The sequence below is a fragment of the Camelus bactrianus genome, chromosome 17, assembly GCF_048773025.1.
Source record: "Camelus bactrianus isolate YW-2024 breed Bactrian camel chromosome 17, ASM4877302v1, whole genome shotgun sequence".
NCBI lineage: Eukaryota > Metazoa > Chordata > Mammalia > Artiodactyla > Camelidae > Camelus > Camelus bactrianus.
In genome coordinates, this window is record NC_133555.1 from 5,190,146 (window position 1) to 5,207,905 (window position 17,760).

At 51.4% G+C, this 17,760-nt stretch overlaps 2 protein-coding genes across 9 annotated transcripts in view; both read right to left on the reverse strand.

The window, feature by feature from the left end:
* The window catches only part of ATG7 (autophagy related 7), a 308,165-nt gene extending 290,656 nt beyond the window's left edge, over positions 1 to 17,509 (reverse strand). The window contains exon 1 of the mRNA XM_074344327.1: positions 17,486 to 17,509. The gene's annotated coding sequence lies outside the window, so the exon portion shown is untranslated. The remainder of the gene's footprint in view (positions 1 to 17,485) is intronic.
* Positions 1 to 17,631, reverse strand: part of HRH1 (histamine receptor H1) — a 76,088-nt gene extending 58,457 nt beyond the window's left edge. For 4 of the 8 annotated variants that reach the window (XM_074344335.1, XM_074344336.1, XM_074344332.1 and 1 more), the window contains exons 1-2: positions 17,486 to 17,605; positions 16,910 to 17,022 (exon numbers count right to left, since the gene is read on the reverse strand). The gene's annotated coding sequence lies outside the window, so the exon portion shown is untranslated. Of the gene's footprint in view, positions 1 to 16,909; positions 17,023 to 17,485 lie in introns of all 8 variants that reach the window. The other 4 variants (XM_074344339.1, XM_074344338.1, XM_074344337.1 and 1 more) reach the window with 4 other exon arrangements.
* Positions 17,632 to 17,760: the final 129 nt, after the last annotated feature.

Genomic DNA, 17,760 nt, shown 5'->3' on the forward strand with positions numbered 1-17,760 from the left:
AGTCTCCACCCTTTCCTGAGTACTGTGAATTCCTAACAAAGGATGTGATACACAGCATTTCCAAACTTACTCGGCCACGGACCCTCCTCATATCCAGTGTTCCACAGAGAGACTGGAAAACACTGCTCTAGTTTTTAGACTCACTAAAAGCAACAAAAGGCTTCAGGGGCTGCTCCTCTTCTTCTCAGCCAGGCCTGGGGGAGGCCCTGTGTGTTCACTCCAGGGGCTGGTGTGAGAATTAGGAGGGGTTCCCAGGACAGGCTGGGATTCCAGCTGACAGCTCCTGAACTGTCCAGATCCAAACTGATGACCTCATGGGCCACATGTGACCCACTGAGGTTGCCAAATTTTATTCTCAGCCAGTTCTAAGTTGCTGCTTCAAACTTAGCTGCTGCTTGAGTCTCCAGAAGACTGGATAGATTACGAAATCAGAATACTTGAGTCATTGCCCGTTTATCAGGAGATGGCATGGGTCCTCTGAGGGCCAAGGCAGTTGACCAAAGAAAGCCACTGGCTGAACCCAGGTCTTGTCTTTCTCACACGGGCTCCTATGTGATCCTCTGCACTCAGGGCTCCAGATCCTTCCTGCCACCTCCTCGCTGCTGGCAGACTGGCCTTTCAACAGGCAACATTCACTCGTCACTCCCCTGTTTAGGGCTCTTCTATGGTCCCCAAGCGCCCCCAGCAAAAGTCCAGATTTTCAAGGTCCTTGGAAATGGAGGAGACTTTGTAGTCATTTTCCCTTTCTCAAGAGAATATGTAGAGAAACAAAAAGGGGCTGTTAAGCAAGTGACACTCCCAAGGTCTGGGTGCCCTGTCCTTGAAGATAAGCCATCTCCAGAAAGAAGCCAAGTAGCACCTGCCGAACCACTGGCCTAAACATCCTTTATTTGGAGGCTGTTTTTATCAAGGAGCAGAGAAGAGCTGTCCCTTTACCGAGTAATTAAGAAAGGTGTGTTTAGATGTCCCACTTGATCCCGCTTCAGATGAGGCAAGAGGCCCCAAGGAGGTGATAAAAGGGATTCAGAATCTCCCCTTTTAGAGCAGTCCCAGGGCTGGGGCAATCTTCCCCTGGTCCTCCTCTAAGACCAATGGCACATGCCTACTCAGGGGTCCCGGGCTGCTTGAGGAGCAAAAAGCCCACCTTACCAGGGGCTGGAAGCAGACTGGGTGCTGCCTGAATGCTTCTCGGCACCATGTATGTCTCAGTGTGTAAGGTGCATCCGTGTCACCTTGTTAAAATTCAGACTCCGATTCTGCAAGGCTGGGTGGGGCCTGAGATTCTGCACTTCCAACCAACTCCCAAGTGATGTTAGAGCTGCTGGTCCTAGGACCACCCCACGAAGAGCAAGGTTCCTCCCGTGCCTGCTGGTTCCATGGCGACCCTGCAACTTTACTCATTGCCATTAAAATATTCCAGGTTAGACCAATTCAGGGAAGGAGGCAACCCCCGAGGACCCCGCTTCTCTCTCTAGGTGGGTCCATCGCCCACCACCTCCTGCCCTAAAGCTTTACTTTATGCTTGGGCAAATTCCTTACGGTTTCCTGCTCATGGCACACTATTCTGGATGCTATGTTGCTCTGCTTGGGCTGTTCCTTCTGCCTGGAAAGTTCTTTTCACCTAACTTTGCTGAATTAAGTCCTACTCACCCTTTTTTTTTTTTTTTTAAAGATACCAGGGAATTTTCATTCATTCTTTCGATGGGATAATAACAGTATTACACTTGGTTAGGAAAAATACCCTTTCCTTAGAGATGCATACTACAGAATGTGGGGGTAAAGCAACATGACTGTAACTTATTTCCAAATGCTTTACAAAGAAAATTAAGTAAATACAGCAAAATGTTAACAATTAGTAAACCTATGGGGATGTATGGGTATCTGTCATACGATTCGCCCTACTTATCTTCGTATTTGATAGTTTTTATAGCAAAACGTAGTAATACCTGAAAGTTCTTCCCAAGCCCAGGAGTTTTTAAAATACTTACTTCTAATTTTTCTAATTTTTATGGCTTGATCTTTTTTTAATCATTTAACAATTTAAATTACCTGAAGTCCTACTCATCTTTGAAAACTGTTGGCACGTCCTCAGGCTGAAATCAGTCCCCCACCCCTCCACCCCAGCCCCGGCTTCTGCACACACATAACCCTCATGCACTTCTAGACCGTAACACATATCTGATTACATGGAGACTGCCTGAGTCTGCGTCTGCCTTCCCCGGCAGGCTGGAAGTTCAAAGGCACAGATCATGACCTGTACCCTCTGTCTCTGCAGTGCCTACCCAAGAGTCCAGCACATAGTAGGTGCACAGTAAATGTTTGACAAACTGATCCAAAGCTGGCAACATCTCTAAGGAAAGAGTTTAGCAGATTCTTTCCATCTCAAAGAGAAATGATTTAATTTTTTATAAACAAAGAGTGTGTATGTGTGTGTTTTCTGCTTCCTTCTTCAAGGAAAGGGGTGAAATGATAATAACAGTAACGCAGTTTGCAGGTGCTTTATTGAACTAGGTCAAGTCACTGACTCCTGAGATGCAGGTCCTGCTATCAGCCCCCTTGAACAGGTAAGAAAACTGGGATTCACAGGGGCCAGGGAGCTGTCAGTCGCACCCAAGTGGCAGAGCACGTGCGGATTCCAACACAGCTCTGTGTGACTCCAAGAGCAGGGGCCCTTCTGCCGAGTTCCCAAAGCTGCAAAGGTTGAAGTTTACACTCGAAATGGGAGTGGAGGAGGCCTGACAATGGTCACACACTGGGGAGGAGAAGGCAGTCAGGGGAGGAGGACACCAGGAGAGGGGGACCAGGTCCTCAAACAGACCTGTTCCTGCCTGCAGACCAATGAGCAGCTCACTTTGATATCTATTCAGGGAAGCACCCAGAAGTACCATCGGCTTTGACCTGACCGAGATGGGTGGGGAGGATGTTTCAAAGGGAGAGACAACAGGGCGGACGCATGGCCTCTTGAAGAGCACAGGAAGAACAGCAGAGGGACGAGGGATTCCAGGATGAGTCGCGGCCAGCTCCAGCCTGCCCAGGCCTCGGGGGCCTGGGAGGCGGCTGCTCATGGCCCTGAAGGTGGGGCCCTGTGTCCCACACTCCCTACAGGAACAAAGCCTCCGGTGGAGCCCAGTTGGCCTTTGTGTCCATGACAGCCTGGCTCCCACATCACCGCTGGAAGGAGCTGGCTGAGGTGGCCCAGAGGGTGACAGAGGGAATGACGTCCCCTCCCCCACACCTCCTCTGAGCTGCTCCTATTCCCCCATCTCTTGGTTTCCATGGCAGCGTCTGGCAATGAGGCCTCTACTTCAAAATACTGGCAGGGATGCCAGGCAGGAGCCACAGAGACGCTGGCCTGGGGGTGAGGGGAGGGAGCACTTGTCTGTGGGGTGCCCGCTCTGAGTGGGTCCTGTCCAAGACTTCACATCCATCGCCTCCCTTACTCTGCACCCCAACCAGGTGAGGAACTTACTATTGTCCCATTTTACAGATAAGGAGACCAAGGCAAAGAGAAGGGAAGGGACATGCCCAGGGTCACACAGCTGGTCAGAGGCAGAGCCAGGGTTCACACTCAGATTTCTGTGGGTCCCAAGCCCAGGCCTTTAATCACTTCAAGCTTCTTGGCCAGGGGTCAGTTGTTCAGGCTGGAGCTCCGCCACTCACTGCAGGCCCTCAGGACAATCCCTTCACCTCTCTGAGACCCTGCAAAATGGGATTGTGAGTCTCATTTTTCGGAGGGGCCGTGAGGACTGAAGTAAGTGGGGAGAAGCCCTGGGCTCCTGGCTGGCGTTCAGTAAAGGGGTCTGCTCCTCCACTTCCAACTGGAGAGACTCCAGCGCCAGGCTCCTGGACAGAGCAGAGTCAGAGCCGCCGGAATCCACCAGGAGGAGGCCGGCCCAGAGGTACTCCTTGTGAGCTGCAGGGCCCAGGGCTCCTGACAATGATAGCTCCCGTCTGCTGGGTGTCCGCTACGTGCCCAGAGCCTCCCCGCATGCCCTCCACTAGAGCATCATCCCTCTACCTCACCACCCGAAGTCCTTGACAGCCATTCATAGGTCACCTGTGGGGTAGCCTGGGGCAACACTTGGGGACAACCAGATACTGGCCAACTGAACTAATAAGATTCTTTCTTGAAAGACTGAATGTGAAACACACAAAGCAGCAGTAGTCAGCAGGAATTAGGGGCAGGAATCAAAAGCCATAAGGCTGCAGAAGCCAGGAGCCACAGAAGCCAGGAGACAACAGATGTCACAGGCCTGCAGAAGCCAGGGGACACAGATGTCATGGGCCAGCAGAAGCCAGGGGACACAGATGTCATGGGCCGGTAGAAGTAGGCTCTACCTGGGCAAGCATCTTGTCTGCTTTGCTCTGCAGAGTATCCAAGGGACTGCAGGAGGGCCTGGTGCACACAGGTGCTCAGCTTGCTGAATGAATGAACGGTGGAGTTGAGAAAAGGTGGTCCAATCAGGAACAGCCAAAGTGGAGGGCCAGGAGCAGAGGCCCTTCGTACCAGAGTGGGGAGCAGAGGATCGCTGCAGGGAGGTCAGGCTAACAGGGATCCCGTGGATCTGAATGATCCTCTAGTTCCCATGGGGGGTGGCGGTATGGTGGTGACACTGTTTACTACCTTCGTTACATCCCCCTATACCTGGATAAATAAAGCCCGTTAACCATGGCTAACCTGGGCGTGTCTCTAGTCCTGCAAGTCCAAACAACCTGCTAACAGGGAGGTCTTCCTAGAAGAGGCACTAAAGAACAGGGAACTCGGAACAGGCATCCCCCTACCCGACCCCTCTCCCTCCTTTCTTTTTTTAAAAACAGCCTTATTGAGACACAATTTACATACCATGAGATTCACTTATTTTGCTATGTATATTTTAATCACACGCACACACAAAAGTCAGGATAAAACTCCTGGGGACTTAGGGTTTGAGTGGGCAGAGGAGGTGGGAGGGAATGTTGGCGGCACAGACGCGGTGATGAGGAGGCACAAGGCAGTGTCTGGGGAAGGGCAAGCCGTCCTGCGTGGATGCGCAGGTGGAGAGAGCAGGGGTAGGGGGCTCACCCAGGGCCAGTGTGCAGAGAGCCTGCACATAGAACTCTGGCTGAGGGCTGGCTCCACCGGGATGAGCCCCGGAAAGAGAATGGTCTGCCCCCCAAAGCCAGCGGTGGTGCCGCAGAGATCAGGGGACCTGGATTCCAGAGCCAGTTCTGCCATTCCAGCAGGTGCGGCCCTGGGCAAGTCACCCTCCCTCTCCTTGGCCCTCACTCCTCCTCTGAAGGAAGGGCATCCCTCCAGAGCCTGTCAAAGTCCCTTGTCGCTCTAACTTCCCCTAAACAAACATGGTAAGGAGCAAGGTGCTGGGAGCCAGAACTGTCTTAGAAGTGTGGGTTCTCCACTTTTTAGCTGTGTGACCCTGGGCTCCTCATCTCTAAGATGGGGACGGCAGCCCCCACCTCACACGGCTGCTGAAATGAGGCAAAAAAATAGAAAGAAACGCTCAGCACGATGACGGACACACAGTGGAGGCACGACACGTGCCGCCACCACCATCATCCAGTGTCGGGTGATGCAGATAAGACGAAGGAGGGAAAAACTAAAACAGGCACGGAAGCGGAGGCCGCTCCCAGCTGCAGCGTTTGCCAAGTAACACTTAGAACACGGACAGACACACAGCTCTGGGTCTGGGATGGAAGGGAGTAAAAGGCATTCGTCAGAAAAAATGCTTGGTTTCCCTTAGTGACCAAGGATGCAGAGAAAGCCCCGGGTGTTCGGAACTGGCCCAGCGCGCTCGCTGTTGGAGCTCGGCACTGATGGGGGCAACCTGGCCGCACGTCAGCCCAGACCCAGAGTGTCCATCCCCGTAGCTCACTCAAGCTTCCCCTTCAATCCGCAGAGCTAAATGCCCCCTTGATTTTTCTTCCCTGATCGCCTGTGTGTTTTCTTCTGCTTGTAACAGAGGGAAGACCACAAAATCTCTGGGTATCAGTGAGCATTCAGCATCAGAAACCCAAGGCTTTCGTTGCTGACTATTCCTGCTGGCTAGCCTGGGGCTCGGGAGACAGGCATGGTATCTAGCACCTGGACACACCCGCATTTTACATTTACGGGCCGGACTGACGGACAGTGCAACCTGAGGTTCCAAGCAAAGAACTGGAAGGATTACCCGAGGCTGAGCAATTTCCAAAAATGCTTCAGGCAAATGGCATCTTACCTTGAGGGCTTCCTAGCACAGGGGAAACGGATCGGTTTTCCCCAGTTCAAACCCAGCCTGGCAAAACCGGGCCAGCCACTTAGCCTCTCCGAGCCTCTGTTAGCCCCGTGCTTCCCCAGCTGAGAACATCACAACGCCCTTCGTTGTTACTGGGCCAGCATCTGTCTTCACCACCCTGTAAAGCCAATGGCTGTGTCTGTCCGTCTGCCGCAGCATCTCCAGCACACGCACCATCCCCACAGCTGCTCCAACTCCAGCCTTAACCTCCCCGCACCTCTGCCCCTGGCCTGGGCGCTGTCTGTTTGGTTTAAGCAAGGATTCCGTTCGGCCCCAAGAACTGAACTGAGGACTTTTTCTCCTACAGGCTACTGGCCAAAGGCCGATGTTGTCTGACCCAGGAATGAACTGCAAGGCAATTCTTGTTTCTGGCTTGAGTCAAGAACTCCATAAAGGATGCAAAGTCAGGTAAATGGTTCAACTAAGTGGAGAAGGTATAAATCATCTACTTCCACAAGAACTCGAGTGACTTCCACTAGGATGCGGCTATCAGAACACACAACACAATCCATGTCTGTAGCCCAGTGAGGCAGAGAAATAGCATGTGTGGACAAGAAAACAGCTTATCTTTGTGAGCAAGAAGAGTTTTAGGAAAAAGAGGGTAAAAATACCATAAATTTCCATCTCTTGAGGCACCAACAGTCTGGCGATGGAAAGAGACAGGTAAAGCAGGTACTTACACCATTTCGGATGAGCACATGGCATCACACAAGCACCTAAGCCAGGCTGGGGCATCAGGGCAGAAGCAAGAGAAGGGGACCCCTTCCTTGCCCACATCCACCCCATTACATCTACCTCCATACCACAGAACACTTCTCACGCCCTGCCCACATCAACTGCTTTCTCTAACCCTCTCGATCACACACTGTGCTGTGGCCGGGTCGGTCACCTGCCCTTCCTGGAGCACATGCCTGTGCCCACGCTGTCCCCTCTGCCTGGAGTATCCTTCTTCCACATCACCACGCCTTGAAACCTTGTGTTTCAAAGCCCTGCCCACACTCATTCATTCGTTCATTCAACAAGTATTTCCCAAGGGCTTATGAAGTCCCTGACACTGTGATGGGTACCAGGGATACAGTGGGGAAGCCACGGCCCATGTCCTCAAGCTGCTCACAGCCATGGGAAGACAGAGGGTTACAATAAGGAGTAAAACATGTGTAGCAGATGGAAGTCCAGGGGGCGCTGTGAGTCCAGAGAAGGGTCCTAGTCCAGCCTTGGTGGTCTGTGTTCAGGGAAGGCTTCCTGGAAGAGGACACATCTAATCTGAGTCCTGATGAATGAGGTGAAAAGGGAAAGAGGTGCATATAAATGCATGCGAGCCTATGTGATTACAGCGGTAGCTGACATTTATGGATGTCACAAGGAGCCAAGCACTGGACCAAGCACTACATGTGTATTACCTCCTCTTCAACGCTCACGATCCTATGGGAGTGAGAATTGATATCATTCCCATTATCAGACAAAGTATCTGAGGCACAGAGAAGTTAAGCACTTGATCCTGGTCACACAGCTACTAAATGGCAGAGCTGGGGCTCAAACTCAGGGCAGCCCCAGAGCCCAGACTTTCGACCACGATGCTCTGTTATCTTGTGCCGTCTTGTGCCATCAGTTTTATTCTGCCACTTCCTCTTTCCAGTTAACGATATATTTATCACAGACATCTTTCCAAGCGCTGCCACTCAAGTTTCATTCTAGTTAATAGCTGCAGAGGATGTCCCTGGATTTTGAGCCGGGAAGTGACTTGATCAGATTCTTCCCTGGGAAACAGGCAGGGGGCTGCCTTTGTTGGGGTCCTGGGGAGGGAGGATCAGGCCCAAGCTTAGGCTGGGATGAAGGGGCTGCCGGGGGGCTCTGGGAACATGGCAGGGCGGTGGGGTGCGGCACTGCCCCTCTCCAGGGACTGTGGAAGGGGGAGGAGGCATCCTGAGACACCCCCCCCCCCCGCCGCCGCTTACAAGCCTCTTTTCCCAGTATCTTTTCCTTTTCACCCCCACCCCAGCCCTGTATATCTGATCATCAGTTTCAGTCCCACTGACGTGCAGATGCGCCGTCTGTGGAATTCTTAATTCTTTGAATCATCTTTGCCCAGGAGGGTCACATCTGTTCTACCCAAAGTACAAAAAACACAACAAAAACCCCACAAATTACCGAACAGCACTGCCTTCTCACCATCCCCTTGTGATGTCCCCTCCACCTGCACTGCACGCAGCCGCCTGGCAGTCCTACAGCATCTGCTCCCAGTCTCAATCTGTCCACTTCTCTCCCAAGCCACCACCTCTGGCCAAGCAACCCTCCCCTTTCATCTGGATCGACCGCAATAGCCACCTTACTGGTCTCCTCAGCTCCACTCTAGCATAAGTTAGCCCACATCTCTAGCCTCAGTTTTCTTATCTCTAAAATGGGCATAGTGATACTTATCTCACAGGGCTGAGAGGACGGGGTGACATCATGAACAGAGAGCACTGGCTGGGAGTGCTTTCTCACTAGGTGACAGTTCCTGTCCTCAGATAGCTGGCTGGGAGGGCCAGGAAGGTGAGGCCCTCTCCTGCTTTCACTCTGCGGGTGCCTATCACAAGCAGGCACCAGCGGCCTCACTCCCCTACCTACAGGGCTTCTTGCCTGTTTCCTGCCTCTTGTTTCCTTGCATGTAATGGAAGCTCCTCTAGCTTCAGACCCTGGCCTCCCCCCGTCTCCTCCTTCACTCTCTGGGGTCCATGCCTGGTGCCCTGTATTTATGAGTCTGAGAGATCAAATAGGGAAGTAAAGCTCAGGCCCTTGTAGTCTCTTTGGAGCTAGCCTGCATCCGATGGGGCTCTCTACCAGGAAGAAGGGCCTCCACTCTGCAGAAACCCAGCCCCACCCACCATGGGCAAGTGGAAAACCTGTCCGATTCTAGCCTTCAGCATTAGCTAGCCCCCATGCTCCTGTGCCGCTCAGATCAGTAATCACAGTCACATTTTGCTCTCTGGCTGCCTTGAGTTTTGTCTCAATTCTCAGCTGATCCAGAACTCAGGCCGGGCGAAGGAGTGCTATTTACCAGCCCCTCCCTCCCTCCTTCGCCAACCCCAGGACTGAGTGGTGGGAGCAAACCCTGTCCCGTGTTCCTGACTCATTAACAAGCTTCTCAGGGCCTTGTCAAGCCAGTGCTGGGTGCTATGAGAATCAATCAATAAACAAAGGAGAAATATTCACTGATATACCTGAGAAAACTCCTCTTTGCTCAGGGTTTCTTACTACTTTTGAAATGCCTATTGCTTCCAGCCTTTTGTCTAAGATCAAGGGAAATGCCTGAAAAGCATTTTCAGGGATGAGAACTCCATGAAGTGCCTCCTGCATCTTGGTGGTCTTCACCACCATCTGCATGATCAGGGCACACATGTCTTTAAGGATCTAGCTGTAAACTCGCTTCCTTCACCCAGTAAGTTTACACTGCACACCTTGTAGGTGCCAGGAGCTAGTTAATGAAGGCCCTGCCAAGTACAGCCATAAACCAGGCAGGTGACATCCCTATGCTCCGGGAGCTGGCAATCTGGTGGCAGGGATGAAGGCAATCAGTGGACAGCGACTGGACTGGGAGGCAGGTCAAAGTAGGGCGGTCGGGGAAGGGCTCTGAGGAGGGAACATCTGAGTCCTCAGCGATGAGAAGGTGCCTATCCGCCACTGCAAGGTCTTGGGGGGGAGGCTCCCAGTGATGCTGTGAGTGGTCCTATCACTATTATTACTACTACTACTACTATCGTTATTCCCTTTTTACAGAGGGGGAAACTGAGGCCAGGGAGGTTAGACGGCTTCCTCCAAGGCCAGAGAGGTAACAGTTTATAGCATCAGGACGCCAGTCCAGGTCGAAACTCTGAAACCCCAACTACTGTCACCAAATCCACTTTCCTCTAGGTTCTAGCACTTTTTAAAAGACTCTTAACCTTGGAGAGCTTCAACAAAGTATCACGCAGCACACCCTCATGGAGCCTCCAGTTTAATTTGAGAAAACATCTTAACACAGAAAATACTCATCACACAAGGCAGGGCAGAAACTGATATATAGAATTAATACAGTTTCAAATTTTAAAAACCCAATAGGATTTGTTTTGAAACATGACAAAATGACTCCCAATTTCTTGGGGGAAAAGAAATCCATATAAAATACTTACACATTGTTTATTTAATAAACACTTATGAGTTATCAGGCTCTGCTATAAATGCTTTTCAAATATTAATTCTTTCAAACTTCATGACTCATTTAATACTCATAACAACTTGGTAAGTTAATACAGTCACTAACCTCAATTTCTAATTGAGGTAATTAAGGCAAAGATAGTTTGGATGGCCTGCCTGGGACACACTTGGAAAACAGTGGAGCCAAAATCCAAATCTACATCATCTGGCCCTGGAACCTTTACTCTTAACCATAAACTGAATTTGCAATCACTTCTACAACTGAATTTATCTATACAATCACATTTTGTCTCCGCCTTCTTCTACTTCCCATGAACTTGTTTTCAGGAGATGGTCTGATTGACATGTGGAATTCACGGTTAACCCCCAGATCAGCTCTGGGGAGCCCTCAGGAGGCACTGTGACCAGTTAGCCTCCTTCAGGGAGGCTGAAACTGAGCCCCATCAGAGGCCCTGTTAGGCCCATGAGGTTGGACCAGCCATACAAGCAGTGAGATGCCACGGACAAAGCAAAGAAAACGAGGCTTCCATGAAGTGCCCAGCATCAACAGTCTCGTGGGCAGAAGCCCCAGACCCCACATGTGGGCTGGCAACAGAACTACACTCCACGTGGGCTCGGGCAGAGGGACAGCAGGGTGGAGTCACTGAGTGATGATGCTCTCCGGGAAAAGAGAAAGGCCAGCTAGTACATACATCAAGTTCTCCTGAAAGAATAAACCAAGTTAAAAATGCCTAGAAAGTTTGAAAGTAAAAAAATAAGTAACTTTTTAAAATGAAGGAGAAAAAGAAGGGGGAGCAGATGCCTTTGTAGATGACTTTACAGAGTCATCAGAGCCGAGTGGCCCCCACCCTAGCTCTGGCCCACCTGTGCTGTGCTCAGCTGCCATCTGCCCTGTTTCCTGCCAGGGCCCTGCCTGATGGCTGGTCACCAGAACCAGCGGAAAGTTCAACACAACACGACAGCCGGGAAGGAGGCCCACTGCTGAAGACAGGGAGTCCAGATCACACTCCCGAGGCTCACAGCAGAAAGCCACGCGTGTGGTGCCCCCTGGAGTTGTGCAGCGCTGTGACTCTGCCTCCGAAGATATGGAGCACTTGAGGATCTGCTCCAGGTGCAGGGGTAGGGAAGGGAAGAGAGATCTGGCAGCCGGGAAGGGAACAACAGTCAATGTGTGAAAAGACTATCTGACACCCAAACCCACACAGCTGAGAGAGCAATGGTTTGCTGTGAAACATGAAACCATTAAAACAGTGTACCACTAGCAATCTAGAAACCTCGTCCTCCTACTCTGAATGATGGAGTAACAGTAGCAACCTCAGGGCACTGTTGTGGGGATTAAGGATGATCTAAGTTAGTGCAGTGCCTGGTGCTGCAGTAAAAGAGGATCGAGGGACCATTCCGCTGAAAAACTTGCCCAAATATAGCTACCCCCGGGGGGTCAGAAGGAACTGGCTGGAGGGGTGTGGCCCCAGGTCACTATCTGCAGATTCCAGGCCACGTGTTATTATGGAGAGGGGAAGCCTCTCCAACAAGAAGAGTCTCGTGCATGGAGTCAGGCCCCTCCATCAGTGGGCACGGGGGACAGAAATTCACCACAAGTATGCTGTCTGCAGACGCAGCAGGAGGAGACAGGCATCAGACTTTCACCCTAGGCTGAACCCGCTTCATCTGGGATGGGTGGTTGGAAGAACCCTACCCAGTACCCAAGGCTGGCTCTCCCTGTAGCACACAGGACAGCTGGGCTCACAGACTCCTGCCCACTTCCACCTGAGGCAGCCTGAGCCTCTCCCTGTTGGAAAGTTCTGCCTTAGTCTGAGCTGCAACCAGCTGTCCTCTCCACCCTCCACTTATCTTCCACCCCTGGGGGCCCCACTGGTGATAGGAACAACGCCCAGCTTACACAACCTCTTCTAGAGAACTGAGAACACGGCCGACCTCGTTTTGTGAGGCCAGCGTAACCCTGACAAGTAAACACCAGAAAGTGAAATCACCAGTCAATCCCATTCATGAGCTCATGATGTTAAAGTCCTAAACAAAAAGGTGAGGAGAAATAATCCAGCCAGAAAGACGCAACAGGACAATCCAGAAATGCAAAAATCAATGGAGTTCACCATGTTAACAGATTGAAAAAGAAAAATCACGGGACCATTTGAGCAGACACAGGGGGGGAAAAAAAAACACCTGTTAAAAACTCTACTTCCATTTACGACTAAAAAGAAAAGAAACACTCAGCAAACTGGCAATAGAAAGGAGCTTTAATTTGATAAAGATTATCTACCAAAACCCTAGAGTAAACATTATACCTAACTGTCAATGTGGACAATTCCTCTATAACAGAGAGAAAGAAAGAGAGAGGGGAACAAAAACCCAAAAGGAAAGAAAGGGTTGGAAAGGGAGAAACAAAACAGTTACTTGCACCTCCTACAATTGTATATACAGTGTTTCCAAAATAATCTACAAATACTTCTTTTTTTTGAATTAGTAAGAGTTCAGCCAAGATTTTGGATACAGAATCAATATGTGAAATGCAAAAAACTTCTCCAAGAAGCAACCAACATAGCATTAAAAAAAAATACATGTGTAGACAGAGGTACCATTTACAATAGTATACAAAATATCAAATAACTAGGAATCTATCTAATAAAAAGATATGCAAGACCACCAAGGGAAAATTAGGAAAATGTACCTGAACTGCATCCTAAATAACGAAGAGAGATGCCATGTTCATGGAAGTCTAAATACTGGACCATCCACCCCTAACGGGCAAGAAAGAACTCAGCAGGAACACCTGGCAGATCAGAGTGACCTGTGCTTAAGTCCTACCTCCTGTTGCTTGTAAAATGTGTGACTCTGGGTGCTCCACCAATCCTTCTGACCCTCAGTTTCCTCACCCGTAAAACACAGAGAACCATTCTTGTCTATTGTGTGGAGTCAAGAGATAAGAAAGCACTTTGGAAAATGTTGGACAAATACAGGGATTCTCATGACTAGCATTATTATTATTACTCTTTGTTGGTCTGAGGGTGGGGAAAAAGTTCTTTCTCCCAGATTCCGCCAGCTGTGTCCTTGTTTCTGCTCATCAATTTGCCGACAAGGGCATTGCTGAGTGCTTATTGTGTATGCAACATTTCCTCTTTCAGTCCTCAGAGCAACCTACAAGGTGGGTGCTATGTTAGCCCCATTTTACAGATGAGAAAGCTGAGGCCCAACCAAGCAACCTGTCGGTCATATATTTATTCATTCATTAGACATCCATGAGCCTCTTCTATGTGCCGGGAGCTGTAAGTACCCTGGTGAAGACAGACATGGCCCCTGTTCTGTTAGAACTGACAGTCAAGGTGGGGACACAGACAAAAATCATCCACGACCAAAGAGCTGGCAGAGCTGAGATTCAAACTCAGGTCTCTTGGACACCAGAGTCCATGTTTTTAACCACTCCCTCGGGGGCCTGCCTCAGTCTCCTCTGCTCTATCCTCTCTGTTGTGACGTCACGGTTTCTAACACCCACTCTGCTGGCAGCAATAAGTCTCAATGGGTCTTGCCATCCAAGCTGCTGCACAAATTGAGAGCTGTCAGCTTCGATCCTGGCCCATGTGATCCTCGTGCATTATCACTGGAGAACGACAGCAGGGAAGATGAATGCAGAAGAGAGCAGAGGCATCCCGCACCGCCTCCCCCCAGCATCAGCCGCATTGTTCCCAGTGAGTGTGCGCCCGAGTCCTCTGCCACCATTAATGGCAGAAGTGAGTCACTTATAAATAAGATACAGGAGCTTTATTATAATTATACCCCAAGATTCAGAAATGCTCGGCGTCACTGTGAAAGGGAGGGCAGCAGGTGACTGGGGCTTGAATGATCCTCTGCCAGGTACGTCTTTCAGATAAAACGTCTTGGATCAGGAGCAATTATAGCTAATGCCCAGCCTGAATGCTAATGAGAATTACTTACAATTGCATGTAACTCTTTGTCATTTATACTATCTGCCTCTCTTTCCTTCATTTCTCTTCTTTTCTATCTGGGCTTTAATCCTGAGAAATCGATAGTAGAAAATACGCTTAATGGCCATTTTGCAGGTGAGGAAACTGATGGCCAAGGTCATTCAGCTCAAAGAGCCAGGGCCGGGGTTCTAATCCTGACCTTTTTTCACACCACTGTTCTGTCTTTAAAGAAAAAAACAATTCAGCACTCTGGATGTGTCCTCTCCACCTGGACAGTGCACAGAATACCAATCTGAAAGGCAGCGGGGGCTGCGTGTTCTGTGGACTTCTTTGCTTTGGTGAGGACAGGGCAGACCTTATGAAATGAACTTCAAACCTACCCTGTCATCCCACAAGCACCAAGAGGCCCATACTTGTCTCTAAAAAGTGGCCATGAAGAGAGAACCTTCATAAGGAGAGTCTTTCTCCTGCCCACACAAGCTCGAAAACTGTCCCAAATCCACATCCCTTAGAACGCCAGGCTACAGAGTGAAGGACTGAGGTTAGCCTAATAGTGATAACTGTGGCAATGCCTGGCGTTTGCCGATTGCCTTGTAGAGCACCAGAAGTTTAAATAAGCCTGCACTGAGACTTCAAGTTTTAGGCTATTGAAAGCTTGGACCTGCACGAAGACTTCTCACATTACATCTAACACTAGACTACTCCCACTTGACAGACGAGAAAGCAAAAGTCCTATGGATGTTGGGAAGCTGACAGTTGGCAGAGCCAGGCTACAAAGCTGGGCCTGTTTGACCTTAACAGTAGCAATAATGACAACTAACATGTGAACAGCACTTTTACATATTACCTAGCACCATCTAGGTGTTTTATGCACAGGAACACAATTAGTACTCTTTCCACCCAGTGAGGAATGTGCTAGGAATACTTCCATCCTAAAAATGGAGAAGCTGAGGAACAGAGAGGTATAGCAACTTGCCCAAGGTCACAGAGCTCATAAGTGACAGCATCACTGGGATCGGAGTCAGCTCCAGAGTCCACACTTTTGCTCTCTGTGCCATACTCCTCTTTGTTACAGAGGCCACACCATTTCTGCTAGGCACTCCTTGACTGTAAAAAGGAAAGTGTAAACAAGAACCAGGAATTCTGAGTCTGAGAGGAGGAAGTTCAGATACAAGCCCTTCCCACCTCAGACACTCAGCCGCTGGCCAGGAGGGCCCACTCCCAGCCCAGCACTACCCAAACTCCTCTGTGCTGCAGGGGCTTGGAGGCAGCTCTGGCCTCCACCCAGCTCTGAAATAATGTTTGGGCAGTGCAGGACCTTCTCCACTCTGGAACAATTCTCTCTCATACTTGAAAATCATACCAGGCTTCCCTACAGACTTTCCCTCCACCAGGGGAAATACTTCTTGGGACAGTGGGGCAGCATCAGGCAGCCTCAGGCTGATATGTGAGGGTCCAGCCAGCCCCGAGTCATATTAGAGAATTTACCTGGGGCTGTCAAGAGTTCCTGTGACTGATAACCGGCTCAGCAGCAGGCCTCCTGCATGGCAGCTATCCTAGAGAAAGGAGAGCAGTGCAGCGGCATCGGGGGCCCTGTTGCCTGGCATCTCTCTATTTTACCCTTTGCTGCTGCCAGCCGCAAGCAGCAAGGACCTAAGGTCCCATCTACAGCCTAAGTTTCACTGATAATGTGGAGGGAGTCAGGTAAGACCAGATGGACAACCTCCGGCAAGTTACTTAACCTCTCTGAGCCTCAACAGGCTATCTGTTCAATGAAGTTAGTAATACTAGTGCCTGCTTTGCAAGGCTGCTGTGATAACTAAATGTCATCATGCATCATGGTACTCTCACGGGTCCACCATCTCTCACTCTCCCAAGTCTCTGCTGGTTCCTGGCTGCCTCCAAGATTAAGCCCTCCGGATCAGGCCTCCCCCACCAACTCCACCTGTGCCCCAGCCACCGTCATGGAATGAATTCCCCAAGCACCTTGCAGCCAGAGGACCTTGCTCACACAGTACTTATTCCCAGCACTGGTCCCTCATCACTGGGCTCCACGCCAGAGGTGGGAGCCCCCTGCAGGAAAACAGCGACCCTGCCTGGAGCATCTCTGCACTGACAGCTCCCAGGCAGAGCAGACACCTCAGAGAGATTAATGGACTGGGATAAGGGGTCTCCTTGGGCGGCAGGGGTCAAGGGAAGGTGAGAGTCATCCAGAGAAGGAAAGTGGCTTTGGTGAAGAACTGCTGCGCTCCAGCTTCTGCTCCTGACTTCCTTGCCTCCTTCCAGAAAAATGGAGAGTAATTTCCAGAATTTGGCCCCTCTCAACCTGAAAGGGCAGCCCCAAGTGCCTTTGCCACCAGAATCCACTCCCTGACAGTAATAGCCACCCATTTTCCCAAAGGATCCTCCTTGAGGCGCAGTGAGGAGGAGGTGGCCCGCCCCGCCCAGATTTGCAGCCTGGCTGGAGGAGAGCGCTGGTCTTGGCGCTTCCCACACCCGACTTCTGGTGACGCTGAACCCGGGGCTCACCTGCATGTGGTTAAGCGGTTTGAATCAGGCTGACTCGGGGTCAAAACCCTGGCTCCCTCCTTGACTCAGTGGTGCGCCTGGGCACAACTTCACCTCTCTGAGTCTCTTTCCTCCTGTGGAAAATGGGTATAATAATACCCGGTTCATCGAGTTACAGGGATAACCGAAAGAGGTCATGGATGCCCAGTGCCTGGCACAGTCAACGCTTTCAACAGATGGGCTGGGAATGCAGCGAGCATGAGACTCAGAGCCTGGGGCAGCTCTGGGAAAACTGGAGACTCGCCCTCTCCGCGTGGGAGCTCGAGGCAGACGCTCGGGGCGCGCACCCCGGCGAACCCGGGTGAAGCCACAGGTGTCTGCCAGTCGGGACAGGGGTCAGAGCTGAGCATCAGACAGGGTGTCGCGGAGCCAGCCGTGCCCCAGGACCCTCCCCACGCAGCCCACGTCCCTAGGACCCCCGAGCGCGCCCAGCCCACGCCAGCGGCTCCGGGGGCCCTGCGGCTCCGCCGGGATGCACAGACCCAAGCCCAGCCGCGGCCGCGCTCCGGCCCCTGCCTGCGCTCCGCTCGGACTCACCGCTCCGACTCACCGGCGCCGGCTCCGGGGAAAGTTTGGTGGCGCGGCGGCCGCGGCGGCCAAGCTGCTCGGTGCTCGGCAGCGGCGGGGGCGCCGAGGGAGCTGACCGGGAGGCGGGGCGCCGGAGGAGGAGCCGCGCCGAGGGGGGCCAGCCGGGAAGGAGGAAGGAAGGCGGAGACCCGGGCCCCGGGCCTGCAGCGCCCCCGCCTCCGCGCTCCTCGGGCAGCCCTCACGCCGGGAGAGGGCGCCTCGGGCTCGGACACCTTCCACACCCG